The following is a 23,325-nucleotide window of genomic DNA, read 5'->3' on the forward strand; positions in this document are numbered from 1 at the left end:
TGTTGGCTGACGAACAGTTTATGCAGTGACAAGAACCTTAGGCAAGCCATTACCGGTTCATGTATAGGCAGAGAAGTGAAGAATACTAGCTAATGACTTGTTTCTTTTCAAGGCAGGCTGTTTTGACTTGACAAGGCAGCTTGGTGAGAAATCATCTTCAGGTAGGGTGACCATCAATCATCAAAAGAAAAGACATAGATCAGAAATATCTGCATCAAATTTTCATTGAACCTCTCAACTAATATTGGCAAATACAGCCCTGCTGCAGGCAAAGCAGTTGTGAAAGAGGTTCATATCCTTAGCATGTCACATTTATGGTTGTGTGTGCTGGGAGATCCAGGTTTTCATCCCCACAAATTCAAGAAATTACACTGAGTAAGGTTTACTTCTGAGACATTAGGCACAGGTTAGCATTGCTGTACTCAGTCCCAGCCTCCCTTACTTCTTTCATTCGTGGATTGGGGTTTCCCCAACCCCAGTCTTGCTCAATTCTAGTAGCTTTTTCAATCTGCTACCACTGGCGCAGCTGGATGACACTGGCACATCCTTCTTGGTCTCTAGGCTGGAACCAGTCATTTGCAAGACTGGCAAGGGCTCTGGGGCAGGTGGTGGAGACAGCCAGTGAATCTCTCTCTTGAGAAGGCAGATGAAGCAAATAGTGGATGAGAAATACAAAGCTACATTGCATGCTGCTGCTGGTACTCTGTCTCTCACCTTCCCTGAGTCCTCCCTCTGGTCTGGATGAATTTGGGCCAACTGGAGGATAAGATCCAGACTGGATGGTGATCCTGTCAAAATTCAACTAAAGGAAATACTAGTGTCAGTATGGCAACATGTTGCTTTGAACTAGTGTATAAACCATACTTCAGTGCCCTCATACAATGGGTCTGCCTGGTTCAGAACTGTCTAGTCTGACTGGCAGAGGCACCTTAGGATCAAGGAAAAAAGTTCTTACATTCCCTTCTGCCTAGGATACTTTGAGTGGACATACAAAGATTGAGCCTGTGATTTTTCACATTCAAAACGTGCTGCCTCTCGAGATACGGTCCCTCTTCCTCCTCTTCACTCTTTTCCTATAATCCTAGAATTTGTAAGTGAAAAAGTCCTCCCAGATCCCCATTCAGTCTACCTCAGCAATAGCTTTAATCTCTCCTTTTCTAGAAGGTCCATCATTAGCATCCAAGAAGAACGTCTAATGGAACTATTTCACCTGCTTGAATCTTAGTAATTGCACAGTGCAAATTCTTCAAGAGTGGGACAGGCTCCTTATAAATATGGTTGAATCTTTCCATTAGCTGCTTTTACATGGATTCTGGATGGCTTCCTTTCCACACAGATCATAAGATAGTTCATTGCCATTCCAAGGCCAAAACAAAATACCTAAATGTTTAATAGTAACTCTTTACTTTCCTGTTTCTTGGAAGAAGTGAAAATAGTTGCTGTTTAGTCACTTGAACATTCAACTGTAAATATATCTTGAACATTGCAAACCACTACACCACACAAGGGCTGCAGTTATTCTTCACTAAGTTACAAACACAATATAAATTGGTTATATCCCCACTGCTGCAAGAAGAAGATTATTTCCAAGTTCTGCACTGGCAAAAGGCTGGGCTAGACAGCCTTTGTGGACCCTCCCAACTGTTTCCTTCTGTAATTCGATTCCTTCGGAAGGATGTTCTTGAGGGAACATTTTGGTTTCAGCTTTCTCCTTGTGATATATCAGATCTCTGGTTGAAGAGAGATAACGTGCCTTATAAATCTTGCTCCATCAAGATTTTCTGTCAGATGGCAAGGCCTTTGCTCTCTTTCAGCTTTGAGATTTTATAAAAATACAGTAAAATAAAATGCATCTTGGATTTCTCTTGAAGTCAATTATTCAAATTTGTTCAGCTTGGAATACTATCCGCACATCTAAGTGAGAAAAAAAGTGGCAAGGCAAGGGTACAACCAATTATAGCATCATTAGCTTTATTTATTTATTTTACATTATTTGTGCTGTAACAAATCTAATTAGTTTGTACTTCCGAGTGGTGGATTTTGTTAAATTCCTGCAGAGCTGAGCCAGATTTTCTCACTGAGGGAGCAGAGCAGCTGTCTAGAGCATACAAGCGTGAGCCTGTCATGGACTCGATTTGGTGCTGCTGGAAGAAACGGTGTTTCTTTCATCTTCACCAGTCCATTGTCTGTTTGCAATGACCTCCAAATGTGGATTTTAAAGCATGAAAAATCCCACAGCCAATGCTGCTCAAAAAGATATTAAATATGAAGAGAATCAGGTTCAAATGCAGTGGGGGGAAAAATCAGAGCATCAGCAAATTACGACACAGCACTAAATTTGCCCGTGTTTCCTGAGTGATGAATGCATGTGAGACTCTATCAGCAGCAGGAACACACTCTATCAGAGACTTTTAAAATATACAATCAGATTTTTGTCTGCAACCTTTCCCAGAGGGAATTGCTCAGTGCTGTGAGCCAGGGTCTGAAATATTAAATGCCACTTCATCTCACTCGCAGGACAGAATCAACCCTTTATCCTTCAGGAATAGATAACCTAGGGTGCTTCATTCTATGAAAAATTAGCTCCATTGACATCTGCGGAGACCAGATACAAGCATACGTTTTGTCGGGTGCTTAATCTGCATGACACTTTCTTTGGTGATCTGATGCATTCGTTCAATACAGAAGATCCAGACCCTGAAAACCATACGCACCTCGAGCCAATGTTCTGCAGCACCTGTGGTGCTTATATGCATATTTGTATCCCCAGGGATACGAATATCCGATGTCAAGTCAGGAAAGCTGCACAACCTGGGGAGGGGGTGTCTTTCAGTTATGAGAAGCTCCTGAGAGGTGGGGGCAGAGAATTTTTTAGAATAAAAGGTGAGGACACAAGAGATGAGGAGAAGAGAAGGTAGAGTCTGCACAGGACCTTCATCAAGAATTAGGTGAAAAGTAGGAGGAAGATGAAAATGATTAGGAGGCAGCTCTGGAGTGGTTCCAACTGGAAACATTTAAGGTGGCCTTCCACACAGTGGCAAACTAGCCCAAAGATATCTTGGGCCAACACGAGCTACTCAGGCAGTGTGTGAGTTCCACATCTGACTTACTGACCCCCACCCCACCCAATGACAATGGTAGTGTCACAAGAGGCAGATCCAGCACTTTTGTTATCTGGATGTGGAGATCCAGGATCCCTGGGCTCAGACTTCAGTCCCAAGAGGCCAGGGTAGCCGGACCTCTCACCTGTGGTGAACCTGAGAGTGGCTGTTGATCCCAGGGAGGATGACATAAACCAATCCCTGGCAGAGACCAAGGAAACTACTGGGAGGTAAGGTACCTGAGATCTAGCTTAAACCATCATATCATAACCCCCGATGGGCCCATTTGCCATTGTAAATTACTGATAAAAGTTTGTTCAGTTGGATTGCACCTCTGGGCTCAAATCATAATCTGGGTCCACAAGCTCATTTGTCGAGCCCCTCCCTATGGATGAGAGGAGTGATTTGTGCACACCCCTTGTAGAATGTCTAAAAAGAATTAGAGAGTAGAGGCCACTTTGCATATGCCCTGCTGCTGGGTTTACACTTCTGGCTGACTACTGAATAAACAGAGTGCTAGACGGATCAGCCCTTTCTGTTTTACCTTCTATCTGACTTACTACTACATAAAATTTTCAAAAGAAGGAAGGATCAGCTCCTTCCTGCTTCAGTGAAGATTCTTCTCTGGAAAAAGATAAAGCTTTTGGTCACATCGCATTTGCTGTCCAGTTTGATGCTCATATGAGCATACTGATTCTTTAAAGCTGAAATGCGTGTGTTTCTTCATAATCCTACTGCAGATATTTATTCAGATGTTAGACCTGTTATTTCTAACAGAGCTTAATAATAATAATAGAACTACAGAGCTGGAAAGGACAGGATGGATCATTGGGTCGAGCCCCTGTCGAGGGGGCACATCGAACTCCCAACCATGCCTTAAACCATTGAGCTATCCAGCAGTTCATGTGTATAATAAATCAGGTGCCACTCTATTCTATGTGAGTGTGCTCATGCACAAGAATTTTAAAACTGGTATACATACTTTGTAAATCTGTGAATGGCTCCCTTTTCTATGATATTTAATATCTATGCTACATCAAAATTTTAATTGGAATGCTCCTTTATATGGTATCTATCATTATTATGTATGAAATACATAGTAGTATCCCTTTTAAAAAGAAAGTAAAAATATAAAAGTGCCCATGTGAACTTTGATTCAGACAGCCATTTGAACCTCATGATGTTTGACTTACAATAAAGAGAAATCCAAAGATGCTTCTGTTGCTTAGTGGCCAGAATCCTACTGCTGGAGTTTTTACAACCTTGCATGATGCCTTTAGTAGGTGTGTCTGGGAGGGATCTTCCTTAGCTGGGCTGACTGTCAATCTTTCCTGCAGTAACCAATCATTTTATCCTGTTTCTCATTTAAAGAGAGCCCACCTGTCTGCTCTGAGCCTATTTCCCTCTCTGTAGTCTGTTCAAATTCAATAAGTCAGTTAAGATCTTTGCTGAAAGTAGTCATGTTTGTTCTTAATTTGCTGTCTTATGTCTTAGTCTGTAAGTAATGAAACCTTTTATTCTTTCTCCTACTAATGTCTCTAAGTGAGTTATTGAGACTATAAGTGTCAGTCAATGAGAAAAGAGGTAGACTAATCTGAATCTGTTCTGTAAATCCTTGCACTTTTGCTGTGCAGCTAGAGGAAATTTGAAACTCTGCAACAGCTACTAGTGTTTGCATAAGGTTTGTGTAACTTGCCATGGCTAATTGCAGCTAATTGATGAGATGCTAGGGTTCATTTTGCACACTGTTTGGTCATCTGTCTAGCACTTCATCACTTCATTGTAGTTAGCCATGAGAAAGCACATAAATCTTATGCAAACATTGATAGGATTCTAGGTGGTGTAAAGAAGAGGAAAACAACTAAAACGAGTTTCCTTTGCCACCTCCGGTCTGGCTATCCCAGGTGTAGCTTAGGAAAGTAAATTTTAAGGATAACAAGTCCTGCAATGCCTTAGCCAATGTGGTCACTTGGATTAGTCTGCCAACCATGATAAAATAAATTAAAGCTCAAGGTCTTGACTGTGGCAGATGCCACACTTTATATTGCCAATATTGCATTGCCTACTATTTTATTGTCCTTAAAATATGGTGTTGTTTCCCTCAGCCTAACACTTTCCACAGGCATAATTTTAACTTCTAAAGAAAGCAAATAAAGCCCTCCCCCCCCGTTCCCCTCTGCCCTGCTGAGCAAAGATATTTTTTTGCCTTCCTCAGTGTGGTAACAACAGCAATGACATGAATTTCCAACAAAAGTGAAATGAAAATTAAGAATGAAAATAATTAAACCCTTCTCCTGCAAGCCGTGCATGCTGTGCTCAGGCTTTTGCTGCAGCGCTATGAAGTTTGCATCAGCAGGACAAAACGTCTTTGTATGGTGGACTCCCAGGGCCATCTTAAAGGCTTTCAATTGTTTTCAGCCTCTTCTAAGGGCCAGCTGAAAGAATTACAGATATGTCCGGTTAATTCTGAATACACAGACTGCACGAGGAGCTACAAACTGCTCCTTATCAACCACAAATCAGGAAGGGGAAAACATTCAAAACAAGCATCACCCTGTGGATTCCTGCAGGCCTTGAACTGAGAGGAGGAGAGCCTCCACTTGCCCTTGGCTTTGGTAACAGGCAACCTTGTGGGCCACTTGATCCACCTGTGGTGCAGCAGTATGGAAAAATAGATTATATCACCATGCACTTTGTATGCATCTTTTGAAACATCTGGTGTGTGTGTGTTTTTTAAATGGAAATTTAAGCAAAATCTCCTAGTGAAATTTTTGATGCATGACTGTACAGCATGCCAGGCAAAAAGAATTAGGTCAGAGTTAGGTATCACATGCCAGTTCTTTACAGATTCTTCTTGTTGTTCTCTACCTACATCTTTGTGTTCTCACCTCATTACACACCCCTTATGATTTTAGAAGGAACAGCTCTAAACAATGACATAGCACTTCATCTAAAGCAACCTTGCAAGTTCATCAGCCGAAACATTATTTTCCTCCCTACATATCTTTTCCTATTTAGTTTACCTTGAATGATCAGTGGTGACAATCTTTATTTTTTGTTTCTTTTTAAATATTCCTGTGAAGTAATCTACCTTTCCGCATTTTATGGCTTTTATATTTCTTTGGTTTTTGTTTGTTTCTTTGCCTTAACACTTCTATATTAGTCACCCTCTTGATCCAAAAAAGAAAGAAAGAAAAAAGATCCACATTTTAATTTATGTTACATCAGTGTAACAAAACAAAACAAAAATATGGACAGCTACTGCTTACTCACTCTTTGTGCAGCATAGGTGAGGTACATTGTGGCACTGTATGTTATGTGCAGTCAAGCTATTTCAGAGTTATCTTGACACTAATAGGGTTTTTAAGGTCTATAAGAATTTTAGGAATGACTTCACAATTACCCCCCTTCATAGTGAGTTCCCATGGCCAAGTCGAAATTTGAACCCAGATCTCTTGAGGCCTAGCCTAGCATGCTTTCCAATACACCAAATTGGCTTCCCAATACACCAAACTGGCTTTCACGGAGCATGGTGGGACTAGTTATCAGTATTCATCCAGAGGCTGACCCCTCCATAGTTTTACAACTGGTGCCCTTAATCCTTGCACTACAGCATCTGTCATGTTCAAGTCTATACACTGCCCCATCAGTTTACATAACTTCCTAAAATGGTTACCATTATTTTCTCAGCACTGAAGCTATATAACAAAGAAATTATCTAAATTGACATTTTCTTAATATTTCCCTAATATTGAGCCCAAGCAACAATTTTGCCTGTGCTTATTATTCTCCTGATCTGTCACTTACTTTTTCCTAATAGATGAAGTTTGCTTTTCTTATCTTCTTAGCATTAGGGCCTCCTATTGCATGATTCATATCCTGGCTTAAAATAACATGCTGGAAGGCACTCCTTAGCTGATTTGTAGCGGTGCATTCCTTTGTTACTGAACTTGATCCAGGAAATATATGGTTTCACCTCTGCCCTTCCAAATGTACACATGGATTTCGAGCTAATAAATCCACCCCTGACATGGTATTTTCCCTCAGACAATTTCAGGAGAAATGTAGGGAACAATGACAGCCACTCTTTGTGGCCTTCATATATCTTACAAAGGCCTTTGATTTGGTTAGTAGAGACGACCTTCTTCCCAAGATTGGATGTCCCCCTTGACTCCTTAACATCATTAGGTCCATTCAGTAGGAAATGAAGGGCACTGTAGTTTTTGATTGCTTAGTGTCAGATCCCTTTGACATCCGAAGCAGAGTGAAACAGGGCTGTGTCGCACCGACCCTGTTTGGGATCTTTTTTGCTGTCATGCAGAAGCACACTTTTGGAACTGGAACTACAACAGAAGGTGTCGATCTCCAGACTAGATCAGATGGAAAGCTCTTTAATCTCTCTAGATTGAGAGTGAACACCAAACTGAAATGCATGCAGGACTTCCTCTTTGCCGATGATTCAACTGTTGTTGCCCATTCTGCTGAAGACCTCCAACAACTCATGAATTGCTTTAGCAAGGCCTCCCAAGACTTTGGATTAACAATCAGCCTGAAGAAAACACAAGTCATGGGCCAGGGTGGGGACTCACCTCCCCCTATTACCATCTCTGCACAAGAATTGGAGGCTGTTCATGATTTCGTGTACCTTGGCTCAACAATCTCTGACACCCTCTCTCTAGATGTTGAATTGAATAAATGCAGTGGCAAAGCAGCTACCATGTAGTCTAGACTCACAAAGAGAGTATGGCTTAATAACAAGCTGAAGGCATATACCAAAATGCAGGTCTATAGAGTGTCCTGAGTACACCCCTGTACTGCAGTGAGTTCTGGACCCTTTGTGCACAGCAGGAGAGGAAGCTGAACACATTCCATATGCGTAGTCTCTGATGTATTTTTGGTATCACCTGGCAGGACAAAGTTCCAAATAGAGTAGTCCTAGAATGAGCTGGAATTTTTAGCATGTATACATTACTGAAACAGTGATGTCTATGTTGGTTTGGGCATGTTGTGAGAAGGGCTGATGGTCAGACTCCAAAAGATCTCCTGTATGGAGAATTAGTGCAGGGAAATCGCTCCAGAGTGAAACAACAGCTGCCATACAAGGATATCTGCAAGCGGGATCTGAAAGCCTTAGGAGTGGACCTCAACAGCTGGGAAACCTTGACATCTGAGCGTTTAGCCTGGAGTAAAGTGGTGCATCACGCCCTCTCCCAATTTGAAGAGACACTTGTTCAGCAGGCCAAGGCAAAGAGGCAGTCCCGAAAGCAGCAAAATCAGGGAGCTGGACAGGGGACAGATTGGATTTGTCTTCAGTGTGGAAGGGATTCTCACTCTCGAATTGGCCTTCTCAGCTACACTAGACATTGTTCCAAGACTTCTGTTCAGAGCACGTTACCATAGTCTCTCGAGACTAAAGGATGCCTACACACATGTGTTTGCCTCTGTGTATTGAGATGGGGAGTCCCATGTATAACAAATACCACCCATTCATGGGCTCATTCTAGAAAATCTGCAGAGAAACACTTTGTAGAAATGTGGCTCACTCATTCTGAGAAAGCAATTATCCCTCTTGTTGTTGCATCGCTTTATGGCTGTAAAGCATCTCAAGAATAGCTTTATGTGTCAGCACAGAAGAAGGGCTAGAGAAGATGAATGAGAAGGAATTCTGAGAAGCCAAGAGAGAGAGAAAGAATGAAGAAGAGATGGCAGTGGCACTAGAGGAAGGTAATCGTCCCTTTTAGACATTTAGATGAATATAAAAATGAATCAGGATATTTGTTCAATATCCGTGTTTTGTCAAATATTCATTGCTTCATATTCTTCGGGTCCAGATATCCCAATGAATATGAAGCAATAAATATAACCCTTTTATATTTGTCTCTTTATTCCCTATCTGCGTATGCCCCCGCAGATCAGCTGTTCCTTGCGGGCATAAGCAGAGAGGGATTTTCCCTTCTGGCAGCTTGCCACCCGGGGATGGCTTGGTGCTCCTTTCCTCCTCTTCCTATGCTTGTGTGGCATAGGAAGAGGAGGGAAGGGATCAAAGGGATCCCCCAGGATCTCTTTGATCTCTGCTTTCCCCCTCCTTTCTATGGCCCACAGGGCTTAGCAAAAGGAGGGGGAAAGGGATCAAAGCACCGCAGGATCACTTTGTTCCCTGCTTTCCCTCCTCCTGCTCTGCCCCAGGGCATAGCAAGAAGAGGGAAAGCAAAAAAAGAAGAAGCAACGAATGGCGAATTGATTCATTGTTCCTCGGGTTACTGGGGGAGGGGCAATTTGTGTTTCATGGGTCGTCAAGTTTGAGGACCCATGAAGCAAGACAAAGCACCCTTTTGGCGCATCGTCCCCATCTCTAGTCACTGTCCTTGGAAGGCAGTGGAGAGAAAACAGGGAATTTCTGGCACAGCCTGGAGAAAAAGTACAACTAATTCTAGGATGGTGGGAAGAGGAGTAATGATCCTTCTGTCCCATGGGTGAGAGGAGCAACGAATTCTACACAGGAGGGTTTGGGAAATGAGGCAGCCAATTACTGGGATGGGCAAAGGCATCCGTTAAGCATTTCCCCCCTCTTCACTGGATGTGCAAGGATGGAGGGAAATGGTTGGAGAATTTGTACAAATGTGTAGCTTGGGAACCAGAATCAAATGAAAGGCTCAAAAGGAAAGGAATGATGAGTTTTCCAATGTGTCCTGAGAAACCCAAACATATGCATCGTGTTTACTTAAAAAAAAAATCAGTGCCCAATGGGACAGACTCCCAAGCAGACATGGGGTGAACGTCTGCCCTAAATTGTTCTAGCCCTAAATTGTTCTACGTTAATCAAAGTGAGCCAAATTGTCTCGAATGGGACTTATCACTAGGAACTAATTTTAAAAATGATATTTATTTTCCACTTTTTCTTTGATAAAGGAACCCAAGGCAATGTACAGCAATTTAAAAATTCATGTATAAAATTACAGTAAATTAAGACATTATCACTAAAATGGAATTAAATCTGAAGAAATTGAAAACATAGAAGCATAGAATAATTGAAAAATGGAAGTTGGAAGGGGCATATAAGGCCATTGAGTCCAAACCCCTGCTCAGTGTAGGAATTCAAATCAAAGTAGATCTGACAGATGGTTGTCCAATTTTCTCTTGAATGCCTCTAGCACTGGAGCGCTCATCAAGGTAATTGTACTGCTCTATCAGTTAGAAAATCTCTCCTGATATTCAACTGAAATCTGGCTGCCTGTAAGTTAAACCTTTTATTATGTGTTCTACACTTGGAAATGAGGAGAATAGATCTTGCACCTCCTCTGTATGACAGCCTTTCAAGTACTTGAAGAGTGCTATCATATCTCCCCCTGAGTCTTCTCTTCTCAAGGCTAAACATGCCCAATTCCTTCAGTCTTTCCTCATAGGTTTCCAGTCCCTGATCATCCTTGTTGCCCTCCTCTGAACTTGTTCCAGTTTGTCCAGAATTGGACACAATTAGAGATGGGCATGAAGCAAAACAGTGATGATCGTGATGGTTTTTAATTTGTGGTTACCCATGAACCACAAACTTTCTGAACTTAAAAAAAAAATGAACCGTGAATCGATTCATTTTTTAAAAAAGGTTTGTGCTTAGAGAGATGGGAAACTGAACCCGTCATCCCCTCTGCCACCTACCTACCTCTTTCCTACTGCCTGCCTTGCTTCCCTACCTGGTCCTACCTCCTTCTCCACCACCACCACCATCGTTCCAGCTGAAAATGGGTGATTCAGTGCCGTACAGCCCCAATCTGGTGCTGAGCAGCACCGGATCACCCATATGGAGCCCCACAGCCTGCCCCCTTCCCACTGCCTGCATCACCTCCCCCTTCTCCATCATTGTTCTGGCTTCAAGCGGGTGATTCACTACTGCATGGCCCTGATATGTGGGTTACACATTCTGACATCAGGCTGGAAATTGAAAAGAAAGTTGCGTTTTGCCTCTCAGTCATATGTTGTACCCCCTTGAAACAGGGCAGTAATTCTAATAAGACAAGTCTTCCATTAATCTACATTTAAAGACAAGAGCATCCAAGCAAACTGGAAGATCTAATTCACACACAATACCTGATACCTTCATCCACTATTAACACATAAAATGGCACATTGGATAAAATCTTTCAGGAGACAAATCTGCAATATCTCGGCACCTGTAAGTATCCCTTCCCTGAACATTAACAGTATTGCAGGTACCCAGAACAGATCGTGCTCATTGTGATCTTAGAGTCACACCTCATTTCACATTGCCCAGTAAATATATCATACCTAGTGTTTCAATTGCTTGGCATGAAAATTGAAATTGAAAATAATGACAAGATGAACAGGTGATAAGTTATGGATAGAATTGTTCAACACCCTTTTTTAAAAAAAGTTTTAAGCTGAACCAAGAGACAAATTCAAAAGGAAGTATTGGAAGTGCACTGAAGAGCATAATAGGGAGGAAAATAAAAGTTTGTCATCCATTTTTTATATCTGTTCAGCTTCAGAATTCAACAGGAAAGGCTATGCTTTAAGAAGAATCACTGGATCTCTTGGTAAATTGACCTCCCAGCTTGGTTGTTCTGCAAGATTTCATTACAGTGTTTTTTCCTCCTGTTCTCAGCTGCGTACATTTTACTCAGTGTTGTGAGGAGTGAATGTCATATATAGGAATACAAAAACAAAATAAAATTGTTGCACTAAATTAGTTTGTAAGGACCAGAATTTTTTATTAGATCGTGATTTTTAGGAGATATATATAGAAAAGGTGCACAATGTTCCTTATGAAGCCACTGTGTTTCATATAATATATCTTAGAACTATGCCTCATATTAGAATTTCTGGTCATGGAATTATTACTCTTGCTAGTAATCTTTTGTCTGAACACCCAGGGAAGTATGATGTATTAATGGCTAATGTATTATCTGAATTGCTCTCCTACCCAAATTCTGTTTCTGGAATAAAGCTTTGACATTAAACAGTGATGCAAGCGTTGATTTACATATTTTAATTCCATAGCACATTTTTATTGATTTTTCCTTTGGAGGGTGTGAAATTTTTCTTAAGCCATGGAGAACTAGGAAGCAGGAGGGAATGGTTTTAGTTCAAAGGTAGGAAATCTTTCTGGAAGCTAAGAAAAGCTTCAGGTAGGGAAGGGGGCTGATTTTTCTCAGGATCGTTTCTTGACAAAGAGGAAAAGGTCGAGTCTCCTTTCCCATCCTGTCCTTCTGTTGGGATGCCATACTTGTTGCTTACAGTTAAAGAAAATGCCCCAGTAATTTCAGGTGATGTGATTAGCATATCTGGCCAAAATCTTCTTGCATACTTTGCGGGTCCAAGGTGATATCTGCTCTATACTGCTTAGAAGCAATGGTCAAAATCCAGGAAGGTACACCCTCTGGCATGATACAAATGGTGTAAATCTTGCCTGCAAATTGCTAGTGTAGGCATTTTCTGTTCTCTACTGAGTTGTAACATATCTGCTCTCCTTTTTTCGTATAAGTAACTTAATTTGTTTGTTTTACACAATTTTTAGCTGGGTACTATTTTTAACGTAAGTTGGCTGGATAGCTCAGTGGAGCCAGAGGTTGGGGTTTGATGTGCTCCTATGAGTAGAGACAGCCTGTTTGGCCTCGGGCAAGCCTGTGCCCACAGGTGAGGTATAATACATGGAGGCCTCAAGCTGCTGCTTCTGTTATCTCCAATTAGACTAAGATAATTCTAAAAGGCAATTAGTTACTTTGCATGAAACCAAGGTATATGTATTTCTGAGTAAGGGGTCATACTGGGACTGATCTTGCATAGACATGCACGGGATTTATCCGTTCCTTTTATGCCTGGTAGGGAAAAATGCTCAAATCAGTAATAACAAAATTTTCTCATTAAGAGAGAGATAAAAATAGCTGATGAGAATGGATCTACCTTAGATTTAGCTTCACCTACTGTCCTTTCTGCCTGCTCTGTGTCCGGAGCTTTTGATCACTGCTGAGGACTTCCTGAGACCTTTCCTAAATTAGATTTCAGATACTGGGTCCCAAAAAAGAAGTCTCTTCACTACTTGTATGATGAAATTAGCTGAACTGCCACTTGAGAGAGGGAACAAATCCCTCACTGGGCGGTAGTTGTCAGAGGGCTTTGTGAGCAGCACGGTTTCCTTCCACACCTGACTACTTCTGACTTTCTGCTGTGATGGATCTAATTTGGGTGACTAGCTTTCGGGACCAATTGGCATTGAAAGAATGAAAAGGTCTCTAGTGGTTTGTGCTAGAGACTTTTGTGATAAGGCACTTATGAAGAGTGCAGAGTGGAAGGGGGAGCAGACTGTGTACTGTGATGGAGTTGAAGCAGTATGGGATATGTAGTCAGAGAAATGTAAGATGGAGTCAGACAGGTTCTGTGTGGTTTAGAGACATTGGAATGTGGTTTTGTTTTATTTAAATGCAACATACAAAAATAGAAAAAGCAAAAAGAGAATAATGATGATGATGATGATGATGATGATGATGATGATGATGATGATGATGATGATGATGATGATAATAATAATAATAATAATAATAATAATAATAATAATAATAATAATAATAATAATAATAATAATAATAATAATAAACTAGACTAAACCCTCTACTAAACTAAACTCTCCCCCCTTTGGAGTCAGAGGCTCCAGCCTTGTTAACCTTCCACTCTCCCCGGTTTGGTATCCAGTGTAAACTAAGTAGATATACATGGGCCCAAGAGTATATTAGTTCCCAGCTTTGTTTTACATAGTCTCTTGGTTGTTCCTGTAGTGCTTCTGATAGTGTCCAGTTCTGCTATATCCCATAGCTTCTTTAACAGCTCTTCCATCGTTGGGGTCTCTTCGCTTTTCCATTTTTGGGCCCAGAGTAATCTAGCTGCTGTGAGCTGCTGCTTCAATTTTTTATCATTAATTCCTGGCATGACATTCAATAATGCCATTTCAGGTTTTATACCTAGTTTCTGCTGGGTAATTTCTGTTACTAATTCCCACACCTGTGTCCGATAATTTTTGAATTTTTTGCATGTCCACCACATATGATAGTAAGTTCCTGCATTTTTTTACACTTCCAACATATATTGCTGTTACCCTCTGACATTTTTGATAGTCTTACAGGTGTGTAATGCCATCTGTAAAACATTTTGAGAATATTTTTCTGAGATTTGCTGGTTTAATCATCTTATTTATATTTATTTATTTATTTATTTATTTATTTATTTATTTATTTATTTATTTATTTATTTATTTATTTATTTATTTTTTGCTTTCTTTCCACATCTTAGTTCAATCATCAAGACCTATATTATATCCAAATTTTTTGCCCATTTTACCATCGTCTCTTTCACCCTCTCATCCTCTAGAATGAGGATATTCTAATAAGTATGTGTACATTTTTAAATTATTCTTTCATCAGTATATATCCGCAGTCTATCCCCCTGTACTTTGCCCTCAAAGAAACCCACAGTCCTATCTTTTTTAATATCTTGATTCTAATTTCACCATTGAATGTGTTTTTCTAAGTGCTAAGAGTGTTTTTCTGAAGACTGGTACGGCGTGCTTCGTGATAAAGCTGAAGGTCAGACCAAGGGGCCCATGAAAAACTCAACATTCTGAGCGAATTGGAGAAGAGATAAAACACCTGGATCTTCATGGGACTTGAGGGTGGAGGAAGGTGTCACAGCCCCTTGAGGCTAATTGGTTAACAGCCATGGAGTGTCAAGAAGAAGGGAGAAGTCAGAGTATGTAGAAAAGATGGAAGGAGAAGTGTGTGGAATAGAGCTTAGCTACAAGCTAACTGATTTCTGAAGGAACTGAGAGATGATGATTCTTTCTGGAGTGTGTTATGTAGCTGAATGGTAAAGTATGTGATTGCCAGAAGGAGGTGGGGTTAGCCCACCTTAGCCCAGTTTAGTTGTGGTTTTTATTTTATTTTAATGGGGATTAGTTATTTTATTTAGCTGTAATTACCTTTGAATATGTTCTTTATGCTAAAGCTTGAGCAATACAGTGGTACCTCGCAAGACGATTACCCCGCAAAAGGTGAATCTGCATGACGATGAGGTTTTGCAATTGCCATTGTGCTTTGCAAAACAGTGTTTCCTATGGGCGATTTTTGCTGGACGATGTTTCGGTCCATGCTTCGCAAGACAGGTTTTTTTCGGGACCGATGCTTTGCAAGATGACGATTTCTACAGCTGATCAGCAGCTCCACAAAATGGCTTCCCTATGGGCGATCTTCACAAAACAATGGCTGTTTTCCTCATTGGAACACATTAAACAAATTCCAATGCATTCCAATGGGGAAACACTTTTCGCAAGATGATGTTTTCCCTAAACAGTGATTTCAATGGAACGGATTAACATCATCTTGCGGGGCACCACTGTATAAAATGATTTTATGGAACTCTATTTTTGTAAAAACATTAATTATAACAATTCTTACAAAGGACCAGTCTCTTGAACAGCAGAGTCTGGCTAAATCCAGGAGGTGGAGAAGGCCACAAACTTTTAAGAGTCCTATCTAACTGAGCTTTTGTGAGTTCTAAGGAATCACAAAGCCCATGTGTCTGTACTTGCAAAAGGTAAAGGCAAAGGTTCCCTTTGGCAATTTTTGTCCAGTTGTGTCCGACTCTAGGGGCTGTGCTCATCCCTGTTTCCAAGCCATAGAGCCAGCGTTTTGTTCGAGACAATTTTCCGTGGTCACATGGCCAGTGTGATTTAGACACGGAACGCTGTTACCTTCCCACCGTGGTGGTACCTATTTATCTACTTGCATTTTGCATTTTGCATGCTTTCGAACCGCTAGGTTGGTGGGAGCTGGGACAAGCAATGGGCGCTCACTCCGTCGCGTGGATTTGATCTTATGACTGCTTGGTCTTCTGACCCTGCAGCACAGGCTTCTGCGGTTTAGCCCACAGCGCCACCACGTCCCTTTTAGCACTTTGCAAAGTATTGGTTAAAAGTAAAGTGTTCTTTTAAGGTCAGACTTGTTCAAGGGGCTTATGCTACACACTGCTGAGGTCTTGGGACTTGCCCCAGTGCAAAGGTGGGTAGGTGAGTGGCCTGTGAACTCTCTGACTGAGAGCTAAGTGCTCCTTAGGGAGGCTTGTGCACCACATGCACTATTCTGGTTTTGTCTATTTATGAAAAGATTTACATCCCACCTTTCCAGAGTTTACACATCAGTGATTTTTCTTGACCTGGTCTGACTATAACTACTCATGTGTTAAATGCTGCTTTTTTCCTGAGCAATAGACCTCTGATCTTATGGTAAAAGATTCCCCTGTGTGTTTTTCCCAACTTCTTCTTCCCATTCTCTGCCTCTTGGACAGAAGGACTACTTTGTTCTTGATTTTCATTCTGACTATGGTTCCCTCTAGCACTGGCTGCAGGACTGCTTGTAACCTGTGTTGTTCCTGACTGTAATGTTTAGAAGTCTGCTCTATGTTTTTCCAATGAGTTCTCATACACTAGAGTCATAGAGTCCATTTTCAGTTTTATTTAGTGGTGAGTTGTTGTTGTTGCTTAGTCATTAAGTCCTGTCCAACTCTTTGTGACCCCATGGACCAGAGCATGCCAGGTCCTCCCATCTTCCACTGCCTCCCAGAGTTGGGTCAAATTCATGTTGGTCGCTTCAATGACACTGTCCAACCATCTCATCCACTGTCATCCCCTTCTCCTCTTGCCTTCACACTTTCCCAACAGCAGGGTCTTTTCCAGGGAGCGACTACATTAGCAATACAGTGGTACCTCGCAAGACAATTACCCCGCAAAGCAGTTTTTTCGCTAGACGTTGACTTTTTGCGATCGCTATAGCGATTCTCAAAACGCCTTTTCCTATGGGGGATTTTGCTGGACGATGATTTGGTCTGTGCTTCGCAGACTGTTTTTTCGCAAGACAACAATTTTTACAGCTGATTGGCAGCTTCACAAAATGGCTTTCCTATGGGCGATCTTTGCAAAATGGGTGTTTCCTGGACTGATGCTTCGCAAGACAGCGATTTAAACAGCTGATCGGCACTTCGCAAAATGGCTTCCCTGTGGGTGATTTTTGCTGGACGGCGACTATTTTCCCCCACTGGAACGCATTAAACGGGTTTCAATGCATTCCAATGGGGAAACACTTTTTGCTAGACGATGATTTCACAAGACAGCGATTTCAATGGAACGGATTAACATCGTCTAGCATGGCACTACTGTAATATGGGAGTTAGTCTGGGATTGAGAAGGTCAGGTTCACATTAATTTCCATTGACTACACAATGTGCAAGTCAAGTGATTCAGTCCAGAGTTATTTTTTTACCATCTGATATTTTCCCCTCCACTGCTGGAGCTTGTACTTTTGGGGGGGGGGGCGCACAAGTGAATACTTCCATATCAGCTCAGGCAGTATGATTGCTTGTGCCAATGCAAAAAGCATGTGCAGGGGTCTTTGTAGTAGGGAGAGTGAGAAAAGAGGAAGTAAATGGGCACTCATGGGGATGTCAGTTCCCATCAGCCAAGCACCTTTTTGTATCCAAACTGTTTCTTTAAAAGAAAAAGGATTTGCCAGTGCTGGAACAAACATGTACTACAACACTTAGGAGACCAGTCTCAAAGGCACAGAGAGAGAGAGAGAGAGAGAGAGAGAGAGAGAGAGAGAGAGAGAGAGAGAGAGAGAGATGGTGTGTGTGTGTGTGTGTGTGTGGAGGGGAAATTGCCAACCAGCACTTGTTAGTAAGGCATGTTCTATAGTCATCCAGATATGCAGAAGTCAGCAGGGGCAGAGGGACACAGAAGCTGGCTTAAGTTGTTTCCAAGTGTTGATTGGCAATTTCCACCTCTCCCTCTGCTTATTGCTGTCTGATCAGCTAAACTGAATTCACCCAGGGAAAGCAGACTTTCTAGTTGCAGATTCACAGCAGATAATATGCATTTTCCCACTGTTGTGCCATGTCCTTACTGTCTCTATATAATCTAGAACTGGTTAAACAAAGATAAAATGTTCTGGTACTCCTCTTTCTAAGTGTTTGTCTATGGTAAACTTCTTTTTAAAAGGAAAAAAATACCACCCTCTGTTTGGAGTTCTCTGCAATTTCTTGGGTCCCGGAAGATTTTTTATCCAGGTGACAACTTCTGGACCCAGGTTGCATAAAGAACAGTCTTTCTGGTATCTCAAGGGGGGAAACGAGAAAAGGAGTAGAAACTCAAAACCCCAACAACTGGTAAAATACAGCCAAGGCCTTCCAACCCGCTAGACTATACCAACTGATGATTACTAATAAGTACAATATTCCAGTAGTTTACAGAATAAGAATTGCTGGCAAGAATTAGTCCCAGCACAGTGCCTGAGGGTGTCACTGAAGAAAAACATCCCACCCATTTCCAAGAACTCTTAATACTGAAGTCCCAAATCTCTGGTGGGTTAGCGAAGGTTGGAGCAGTCCCTACTGGGATAACCCAACCAGTCCTCTGCCTCTGTATAAGGCAGATTCATGTTCATTGGTCCTGATTCAGCAGAACATTCCTTTTAACTGATGTGTCAGGAGCCTAAGTGTTTTTCTGAAACAAGGCCAATTGAACTGTGGCTGCTATGGGCCATTTTTCACCCCAAGAAGGCATCCATCTAAGCAGTGCTAAAGCTGTTGGAAAGGCAATTAAGGAAATCCACGCTGGGATGCATCCAGCAGAATGAAAGAGGTACTATAACCATATGTCAATTATCTGAGGTCATGTGCAATGGTGTGCAAAAATGATGACTCAAGAATATATCTCTTCCTTGCCACTGACCTTTATAATCCAGGGTTAGGAATGATAACAGTATACCATATGCCCAGATATTAAGATCCGGAACCGTTCACTCGAAGAACATTACATTCCCAGGGTCAGCTTGGATTCCAGCCCAAAGGAGTTCACTACAACTGATAAATCACCTTGATCTTGTGGGCAATGTAAAAATAAATAAAATAAAATTGGTTGAAAGGCTACTGTGTTGGTGATGAAGATACACAAGATAGTGTTAACTCCAATGAGTGGGGCTAAGCACTCCTTAGGATGCAAGGAAATATCTTAATAGGTGCCATTTCTCCTTTCAAAAGGCCTTGAAGGAACCAGCATTCCCCAAAGCCTACACAATTAATGAAAACAGAGCTCTATTCTGTGTGATGGACGAGTGCTGAGCATCCTAATGTGTCCATGAAAGGTGCAACACAAAAGATGATAGATGATAGCTAAAGGGTGGTGCTGATTGTATCATAGAGATTCCTTTCCTTCTGATGTATTTATGGCCACTAATATCTCTCTGGATACAGCCTCATCCCAGATCTATTTCAGGTCCACTCTCCACACCATGCTCATTTTATTTAATGTTCTCATCTGTAGCTCTAATGGTGATGGAGCAATGTACTTCTGAGAACTGGAGAAAGCTCTTTTGGCTCAAGAACTGAACTTCACTAAATGTTAGCTCTTCTATTCATTCTTTGTGTTGTATCTAGTCTTCCACAGTAAATGGAAATGAAAGTCCTGGGATTGGTTTTTGTATATCCATCCAAAATTATTGCAGATGGGGAGAACGATCTGGATTTCATCTGGTCCACACTTCAGAACCAATGGACCTGATCTGCATTTCCCAGATTAATATATAGATTGTCTTCCTCCTATTGTTGCATTCCTCCAGTTTTTGCAATATGGCTATCAATTTAAACATACCAACATCAATAGAAAATGTAAATTTGGAGACACAAATCTCTTTCCCATATTATAAGCAGAATATCCACTCACCAAAGCAGGCTGTCTTCTTTTGGAGGAGAGAGAGAAGCTGATCTACAGCTTTCAGTGGCTAAGGTCTCCATAGCCTTCTTAGCACCTGATGTGACTGAAAGGACTACCTTCAGCACCAGAAGTGCCACTGCCTGCTGGAGGGTGCTCTGCTTGAACTCGATGAGAAACAAAAAGAAATCGAGCAGCCACTGGACACCATGTGCTCTTCTGAGACCCTATGGAGGGCTAAAGCGACTTTGCTTTCATGGCAGTTCATATGGGCACAAACTGTGGTTTGGCACTTCGGTTTGGTTCGGCAGATCAGGCCCATAGTTGCTGTGTGGGCATCCTGGATTTCCCACCCCACCTCCTCCTGTGGGTACCCACTCAGAGGCAGCACCCTGGGCTTCCTAGGAATGTCCTGTTTTCCTCCTCTAAGTGGGTGCTTGTGGGAGGAAGTGGAGCAGGAGATCCAGGGCACCCGGAAACATCTGTGGGCCTGATCTGCCAAACCATGCCAAGCTGTGGTTTATGCCCATCTCTAAACCATAGCTTGAATCTAATTTTAATGGTTAGAAGGTCATTTGAATGTACTTTAAGTATTAAACAAGGAGTAATCTACTTTCTAAATTTTTATCAGCTTTTGTTTAAAGGCCTGACTAATTTCTAAATATTATTGAAGGAAGTACTTGTGCTCCAGATACTGCTAGCCTGGTATTGATAGATTATTTTGGGTGGATATTGGTTGAAGCATCTGATTAGAGTCATAGAGTTGGAAGAGACCACTGAGGCCACCCAGTCCATCCCCCCGCCATGCAGGAGCATCCATCAAAGTACTCCCAACAGATGGACATCCAGCCTCTGCTTAAAAACCTTCAAAGAAAGAGACGCCACTACACTCCGAGGCAGCCCATTCCACTGTCGGACAGCTCTGACCATCAGGAAGTTCTTCCTGAGATTCAGGTGGAATCTCTTTTCCTGTAGTTTGAAACCATTGCTCTGTGTCCTAGTCTCTGGAGCCCTGGAAAACAAACCTGTCCCCTCTTCAACATGACATCATTTCAAATATTTAAGCATGACTATCATGTCCCCTCTCAACCTTCTTTTTGTAAGGCTAGACATTCCCAGCTCCCTAAGCCGCTCCTCATAGGACATTTCTTCCAGACCTTTAACCATTGTCCCCTTACCCCAGAATAAGACACAAGACAACTGTTATGGAATAAACATGGGCCACACTTTATTGAATATTCAAATTTATCCTTTATAGAAAAAAAGGGGGAGCTGCTGTAGTGCAGAATCAGGTTCTGCAGAGGGGTCTCAATAGACCCTTACCAAACCATGGGCGAGTCCGAAGCCCCAAGATCTCTCAGTCGTGAAGCCCAAATTTGACCTCAAGTCCCCTTCTTCTTGTTGACTGTTAGTCCAGATGCGGCCAGCGGATCTTCTCCCCCAAGCACTATAATTGCACAATCCACAGTACTGGGAGATCAGATGAGCTATATCTTACCTGTGTTTGTGCGGGGACTCACCAAAGCCTGTTATAGCCACACTACCCACGGCAAACTGTGGTTTGGCCCATGCCCACCATCAAGCCTCTCAAGCTCCAAAGCTTTGCCAGGTCATTACCTCCCAACTGTATAATCAAGACATCTGGGGGTTTCGTGCTGAGTGCAGCTCTACATAACTGGCTCCATAACATTCCACGGATGCCTCTCCAGATGACTTGGGCTCTGTCTGCAAGACCCAAATCGCTCCCCTGCGCTGAATGAGCAGCCTATCTCGCAGCTCAAAAAACGAAGCTGTGGTCCACTATCATTACCTGTCACCGACTCTTCTGTAAGAGCAGACCTGCAAGACAAAATACGTACCTGCCTAGACATGAGGGAGTGTTCTCACATATCTACGATAGGTGGTAGATGACCTTCGCCCCAAACACTTGATGTCATCAGGACGATAACCTAGAACAGCTACCATTGAGGCTGCTCCAATTCTAAATGAGTGAGTTTCGAACTTCAGACCTTGCACCCCTGCTCTGCTTAAGGCCAAATCAGTCATTTTCCAGAACTCATATTTTGTCAAAGGGGTTCCATCCTCATGTATGAAAAAATATGCTTGGCCCTGTTCTCTAACTCGTAAATAATTATCGATCACTTTTACAGGGTACCGAACAAGGATACAGGGCCAGGTCCTCTCCTTTGCCCGGCTGATCTGCCTTGGATCAGCGAATATGTACCCCCACAGTCCTCTCCTCTATTGCCACATTGTGCATCTGTAAAGCCACTTTTGATACATCCCCTTTACCTGGTGCCACCACCTCACTAATCCTCAATGCGCTGAAAAATGTCAGCAATGAAGCTGCCTGGAACAGCGCAGCTTCTTATGTGTCCCTGCGGATTAGAGGCCACATTTGACATATCTTCTCCAACAATGCCAGGGATATTGGTGTCCTCGGGTCCCTAACATGACCCCTTTCTTTACTCCAGCCTTTGATCATTTTCCTGATACAAAGGTCAGAGGTGTAGTCCTGATACCCATGAACCCTAGCATGAAAGGCTAAAGCTGACAACTTACTCTGGATGAAACCTGGGGCTAAACCTTTCCTATGGGGAAACACTAGAAACTGCTGAAGGTGTTCAACAGGGGTAGGCCAAGTCAAGCCCATTCCCACAGCCTTTCTAAACTCCTGGAATTCTATACTCAGTGTCCTCTGAGCCAATTTGCCAGACCTCTGCTGGAAGCATCTCTGGAACTCCATTGGCTCCTGGGTCTAACTCTCTGAACTGAATAATCTGTTGGCATGATAGGGCATCAGCCAGGCTGTTATCCAGACCCGGAATGTGCTTTGCATGGATCAAAACATTGAACCTCAATGCATGCAGTGTAAATGCACACACGAGTGCCATAATGCGTTCTGAGCATGATGTCAGGTTGTTCACGATATGAACTACCGCCTGATTGTCACACCAGAAGCGTACTGACATATTAGCCCATTCATACGCCCACAGCCACAAAGCCCCTACAACTGGAAAAAAATTCTTAAAAAGTGAGGTCCCTCGTGATACCTTGCTGGTGCCATTCCTCAGTCCATAGCCCAGTGCACCATCTTCCCTTAAAATAAATTCCAAAGCCTAGAGAACCAGCTGCATCGGTCTGCACCTGAAATTCCAACCGGAATAGCAGTTCCGACCTCCAAAAGGACACCCCATTAAATTTGGCTAAAAACTGACTCCATACTTGTAAATCCTGCTTCATACCCCTGGCTACCCTTGTCCTATGAAAAGGGTGACACAGTCCCTTAATGGCCATTAAAGTGTTCAAATAGGTCTATATACTTTCTTTTCAATTTTTTTCTTTAGTCGCTGGTGCTAGGTGGTCACCTAGAGGCATGGCGCAATCCCCAAAAGGCAGTGTGACACTGTGTTATAGCCCATATGCGGTACTGACAGATATGGCCATACACCTACTCCCAGCATT

At 42.2% G+C, this 23,325-nt stretch overlaps 1 long non-coding RNA gene across 3 annotated transcripts in view; it reads right to left on the minus strand.

Moving 5' to 3' along the window:
* Nucleotides 1-5,311: 5,311 nt before the first annotated feature.
* LOC140704353 (uncharacterized) overlaps nt 5,312-23,325 on the minus strand; it is a 44,308-nt gene continuing 26,294 nt past the window's right edge. For all 3 annotated transcript variants that reach the window (XR_012083509.2, XR_012083508.2, XR_012083506.2), the window contains 2 exons: nt 5,655-5,749; nt 5,312-5,536 (listed from right to left, as the gene is read on the minus strand). This is a non-coding gene — a long non-coding RNA (uncharacterized LOC140704353). The remainder of the gene's footprint in view (nt 5,537-5,654; nt 5,750-23,325) is intronic.

Source organism: Pogona vitticeps, chromosome 2 (assembly GCF_051106095.1).
Source record: "Pogona vitticeps strain Pit_001003342236 chromosome 2, PviZW2.1, whole genome shotgun sequence".
NCBI lineage: Eukaryota > Metazoa > Chordata > Lepidosauria > Squamata > Agamidae > Pogona > Pogona vitticeps.